The sequence below is a fragment of the Meriones unguiculatus genome, chromosome 1, assembly GCF_030254825.1.
Source record: "Meriones unguiculatus strain TT.TT164.6M chromosome 1, Bangor_MerUng_6.1, whole genome shotgun sequence".
In the NCBI taxonomy this organism is placed as follows: Eukaryota; Metazoa; Chordata; class Mammalia; order Rodentia; family Muridae; genus Meriones; species Meriones unguiculatus.
Window position 1 is genome coordinate 24,839,118 of NC_083349.1, and position 6,000 is coordinate 24,845,117.

The following is a 6,000-nucleotide window of genomic DNA, read 5'->3' on the forward strand; positions in this document are numbered from 1 at the left end:
GGAGAGAGACACCTACACAAGACAATACACTAAAGACCACTCAACTGTTAAAATATTTTTTCCACTTGCCAGTTAAAATTTCTTCAAGAATGTTGCTTGTCTGAATTTATTTCTTGTCAGACTTTTAGGTTGAATCTGGAAAAGACTAAAGGCTTCAGTGCCCCCAACCCCCCTCACCAGAAATGAACAAAAACATTTACCTAAAGCAGCACAGCAAAAGGGACTTGGCTTCAATCACAAACACGTGTTACTTAAAGCTGCAGAGCCATTTCCTCAACACTCAGCCTGTATCACTCATGAGTTTTCCTTCAACAATCACTACTCCAAACATTTGGGGAAACACAACTTTTAATCATACTCCAGTCGCGTCACAATGCATTCTAATAGCAGCAGATCGGAACAGTACTGCATATTACTTGCCAAAGAACAGACAAGACCTGAAGTCAAGACACCTGCATTCTGTGTAGTCTGTAAAAAAAAGCTAAAACAAGTAAGCCCCATCCCCTCCCCCCTTCCCTCCAAAACCAGGAAAAACAAACTCACTGCAGTGTCTCACACACTCAATAGCAGAACAGAAGAGAGCCAAGCACTCATATGCAAGTCAAAATCCTGAGCAGCTTCATGAAGGATGAAATGAAGCCTCTGAAAAGGAAAATTCTTTAAAAACCCACATGCCCACCCCACGCCTAACTCAAGTGAGGTGAGAAAAGGCTAACAGTGGATGAGATGGTCATAAGCATTTAAACTTAACATGCAAATTTGGAAATGTGGGAAAGTATCTTACCCTAGATGTTTAGCCATTGTCAAATAAGACCCCTGACTTTCTGGAAACAAAATATGTAGTTACCTTTTACTCTGACCATTATCTCCCACCTGTCTAAGGTACTTATTCCTTATTTAGAGGGCCTCTATGCCACGCCTGGAATTATTAAATGCTCATCACTGTATGGAGAATAAAGTTTGTCTTTCCTGCCTTAAAGTTAAATTCGGTCTTCTGCTCAAGTCCTGATCTTGTCCATTTTAAGTGTTCGAAGACAAAGTTTCTGAAAGATTAGAGAAGAACATCCCCCCCAAGATTGCCCAACACTAACTACAGACAAACAATACTTTATTTAAATAAGGAGACAGCCTTCTAAATACATACATTCTCTACTGAAGTACTTTATTATTAATTTGTATGATTTAATGGTTTTAAGCACAAGTACAGTGAACACATTTAAATTTTTGCAAGATGAACATACCTAACTTTCAGCACATGATATGATGAAATGCTATGTCCCTTTCACAGGGTCTTCAGAGATGTAAATGATAGATTCCTTAGCAATGTGATCAGAGCAGGCACTTAATCGTGAGGCTTTTGTGATGAAATTATTTACAATGCAAAAGCCTGTCACCTACTATCCCGTCGTACAAGTGCACTGGCACAAGGCCTAGAATTTTTAAAGGTTAGACGGAAAACCTGCTTACAACCCTGAAATCCCCTAAGGAAGGGGCCAGGTAGGTGACATAGCCAATACCTCCAACAACCCTTACAAAATAACCACTTATCCCTAACATGCAACACTGCAGATCAAGTTAAAACTTATCTGTTAACAGCAGTCTGCTGTCCCTGCTCCGAGATGGAATGAAGCAACTTCTGATTATGAAGAGAACCTGTCTGAGGCAAGCGAAAGATTGGCACACTGCACAGCCTCCTCTGAATCCACTTGATCCCACTCATCTCAAAATTTTCAGCTTCTTTTTACTCCAGGATTAATGTAGCATTTTCATTTCATTTTTTATTCTGCTTTTGTAAAAGCAGTGTTTTGAGATGGACATTTGATCTTCATTGTTTTCATCAATTCTTTACTTTTGTGGATAAAGCTTGATAAACCATTAACTTTTTTTAAATGGTAGATTTCCATAACTTTATCCTGGTTGCTTTCATTTGCTTAATTTTTTGCATATTGCAGACACTTTTCATCAGCAGTAAGAATCTCGGGCTCATGCTCATTCCCCAATGGAGACATGACATTATCTTTTTTTCTGCCTTTACTTATCATTCACCAAGGAGCTGTTCTCTCTGCATCTAGGTCATCATACTGCCAGGCTGGTTATGACTCAGATGGTGTTATCTGAAAAAAGTCTACAGAAAAAAAAGGTTTCCCCTCCCTCATCAACAGAAGCCCACCCTCTAAAGACATTCAGGCTAACTATCACAATTCTTAGATTATGAATTACAAACAAATATAAAGCATACAATGCACAAAAAAAAAATCATACCTTTACAGCTTGTTTAGATAGTCACACAAAGGAAAAGCATTTCTCCTACGCTAGGAAAAAGACTTGCTTATACACAACTGAGATGAAATCTCTTACTTGATAATATAAAAGCTATCACCAGAAGAAATCCCTTCAGGGTCATTAAGCCACTTCCTTTGCTCTGAAGTTCCTATAGTAGTTATTAAGATACATTAAGTCACCTGAAAAAAATTTCAAGAGAGAACCACACTACAATCTACATCCAGTAGCTTAAAAAAAATCCCAACACTGTAGCTTTCTTATCATTCCAGTGGACCAGACCAACCCCCAGCCCTACACATTTTTCCAGGGAACAGACAACTGTTTACTTTCCTTGCCCAAGTTAATGGGCTGGTGGTGTAAACCCAGGGCAATCTTCCTCGGCTCTCCAAACCAAAAATTGGAAACAAAAACTGGAGAATTGGGAGTTACTTGCCAACTTGAAAGCTGAGATTTCCTCAGTTTTTCCAAATATTTAAGTTCTCTGGTATGATTATCTGAAATCATAAACTAAACAATTACCTACCCCACCCACCCACCCACACAAGAGGCCATGGCCAACTAAGTTTTGCCCCTCCCCTTTTAATGCAATAGTAAGTCATGGTGCTTGGACTTAACTTCAACATCTGGCCTAGTCAAGCTCCTGAGGCTCTCCTGAAGGACTGTGAAACAAAGGCGCACTGTGCTGCACTTCAGCTGCACTGGGGACACTCCTCCAAGGATAGAAGGCAGCTCCAGTCCCTGAAGGTGTCGTGCCAACGGCATAGCAGTACACGCCTTCTCTACCCCAGTGTGCCAATACAACTATAGCATCTGTGGAAAGTCTTAGGAAAAAAAACATTTTCCCCACCCTGTTAAGACCATTCCCAAGTATTTCAAGTAAAAATGCTTAAAAGATTAGGAATTATTAAGCTATTATTCATCCTCTAGTTGCTAGAACTGTAAACCTGTTGAGTTCTGATTATCCTGATACTGGATTTTCTTTCTTGAGTCATCTGCCTTTAGGATTCTAGACAGACCTAAGGGGAAAAAAAAAACTCAAAACATTTTGCCCCCCCCACAAAAGCACTTTGCCCAGTTACCTCCCCTACACAGCAGAGCTGACTTGCAGAAGACTGCAGTTGGTCCATCTGTTCACAAAACTACAAGTTCTTACAAAACTGGTGAAATTTTGCTGGTTCTACCATTCATTTTCCCTCAAATCGGTTAAGACAACTTGCCATCTACCATTCTTCTGGGCCTCGGCAGTCTGCCCTCAAAAGCTTCAGACAAGATGCAAGAGGACATGACCCTGAAAAAGAAAAACCTACGACACCCGGAACGGCCTACAGCCCCAGATGAATCCCTTTACACAGAAGCCTGCAACTCCCCCAATAAGGCAAAGTAAACAAATTACCATCCTCAAGTTACAGAAAAACACCGGTTGCCGACCTCACGGAATGTTACCGCACCACATGCTCTCCCTGCAGCCTTTCTTGCACACTGGCATGCTGGTCTAGGAGCCGCTATCTATTCTCCACAATGCCTGATCGCCTCCTCCGCGCAGTTGACAAGCCAAGCCGCCAGCTAGCTTCATCACCACCTTCCTGGAATCCTCTTTCCTAGCTTCACCACCACATGGTAATGGCTTCTTCCTAGCTTCCTCCACCGAACCGCACCGTTTCCTGGACTCCTATCTTCACCAAGCACTGCTGCTGCTGGCTCCTCCGTCCTTCCTAGCTTCACCAAACTGGCTTCGGGCTCCTGTCTGCTGCTCCTGTCTTCCTAGGCTCACTGAATCCACTTCTGCGTTGACCTCAATCAGCTGCCAATGCTAGTCCTTAGGGTTTTTAAATGCACCTCAGCTCAAAGTCCAATGCAAAATGCTGATACTCTTCAAATTTTAGCAAAAGTCCGTATGGTTTTCAAACATTAAGATACAAGTTAAGGCCTTTAAAATTCTTCTAACTCTTCAAACACATTCTGCCTTAACTTTTCATTTAATTTCAGTCCTAGCAGCCTTGATTTCTAGTTTGACTGTTGTAAAGTGGCTGTCTACATCAGACTCTTCTAAAAACTGCTCCGTCAGAAATTTAAATTTATGGCTTTAAAGATAATTTCTTTCTTATTTTAGACTTTTTATCTCATGCAACCTTTTCGTCTCCGTCTTCTTTGCCTATTTTGAATTCTGTGCATCCAAAGTTGTCTTAGCTTGTTTTTCTATCTTGCTTCTATCTTCTAGTTTTCTTCTGCTTCCTACCTTGAGCGTTTAAATACCTTTTCTGTCTTCTAAAGATGCTTCGTCTTCTATTTTCCTATCTTCTCTACAGCTTTTCTTCACCTTCCTGTAATTGTCTTCGTTTTCCACTTCCAATTTCTAATCTTCTTTCTCCAAATACTAAGCTACCACACTATCTTCCGTTTCCAACTCAAATGCTTTAAATGACGCAATCTTTTCTGCGCCATCAAACGAAGGGTTTTAATAACTATTTTAAATTTATCCTATTTTTACAATCTTTTTAGGCTACACTTCGTTTTCAAGCTATTCTCTTTAACTTTACTGTTTGTTTTTTAAATGGCATTTAGATTCTGTTTAACCTTCGTTTAGTCTAAGTTTGACCTTCAAACTAGATTTTTTAAAGACTCCGCAATCCCTCCCTTTACGATCTTTTTAAACTACTCCGCATAAAAGCTTCGTTATCAACCTCCATCAGACTGTATAAATATTTCCTTTTCCTTTCCTAACCTCCTTAAACAGGCCTTCGTATTTCCTCTTCGAATTTTTTTTAAGTTAAAGAAGCTACTTTAAGGTTTTAACACCGAGCATTTTAATCTAGACAGGCTACTCTGGCCGGTTTAAGTTTAGAGAACTAAGTTTTAAAATTCCTTCGTCTTTTTAAGCAGGAACTTATCTGCGACCGCCTCCCCGTAGCCCCGCTCGCCGCCTGCGCCCTCGCTGCCTGACTGCCTGCCGCCGGGCCCCGGGCGCCCGCATTTATTGCGAAGGGACGAATCACGCCACAGGAACCCGGTGTCCCTCCGCCGCCGTGGAGGGGGGGAGAAAAGTAGTCCCCCGGGGAGTTAAAAATAGAGCTTGGGGGCCGCGTTTCTCGAGTTTTCCCAAGGACGGTGCATTTGCCAAGAGTACTTCAGATGCACCAGCAAAGCGCGAATGAGTTTGGAACGTTCGGTCCCCAGACGACAACCGCTTTTAGGCCGTGCAATGGCGGCTCACGAGGGGGCGCTTAGGATTTCGAATACGTGCATTCAAATACGTGTACTGGGCCGGGAGGACGGCGGGCGGTCGTCCCTGCAGGGGCGGAACGGGTGGGCCCCAGCCCTCGGCTCCATCTTGCAACCCGCGGGGCGTGCGGCGGCCATTTCGCGCGCAGCAAGATGGCGGCGGCCCCCGAGCGGCCCGGGCCCGCTGCTGGGCTCAGGGAGGGCTCCGTTGGCTTTTGACTGGTTTCCCCTCGCCGGGGTCGGCGTGCGGGCCCCGGCTGCCCGGGCGGAACGACCGAGGCGCGCGGGGACGGGGCCACGCGCGCCGCCCGGACAAAGGCCGGGGGAGGGGCGCGGCCCCGCGCCGCGCAAGGATCTGCGGGCGGTGAGCCGCCGCCTCCCTTTGTGAGGCGAGGACTCGAGGGCGGGCGGGCGCGGCCGGTTCTAACCGGTTCCAGCCGGTCTGGGCAGCGCTGGTTGCCGCAGAGCCTCTCTGCGCAGGCGCGCGCGCCCCGCCCC

The 6,000-nt window shown here is 44.4% G+C and overlaps 1 long non-coding RNA gene across 1 annotated transcript; it reads right to left on the reverse strand.

The window, feature by feature from the left end:
- Positions 1-1,141: 1,141 nt before the first annotated feature.
- LOC132654594 (uncharacterized) lies at positions 1,142-5,713 on the reverse strand. Its single transcript, XR_009592226.1, has 2 exons — positions 3,677-5,713; positions 1,142-3,104 (listed from the first exon to the last, which is right to left on the reverse strand). It is a non-coding gene; the product is annotated as an uncharacterized LOC132654594 (long non-coding RNA).
- Between the last annotated feature and the right edge of the window lie 287 nt (positions 5,714-6,000).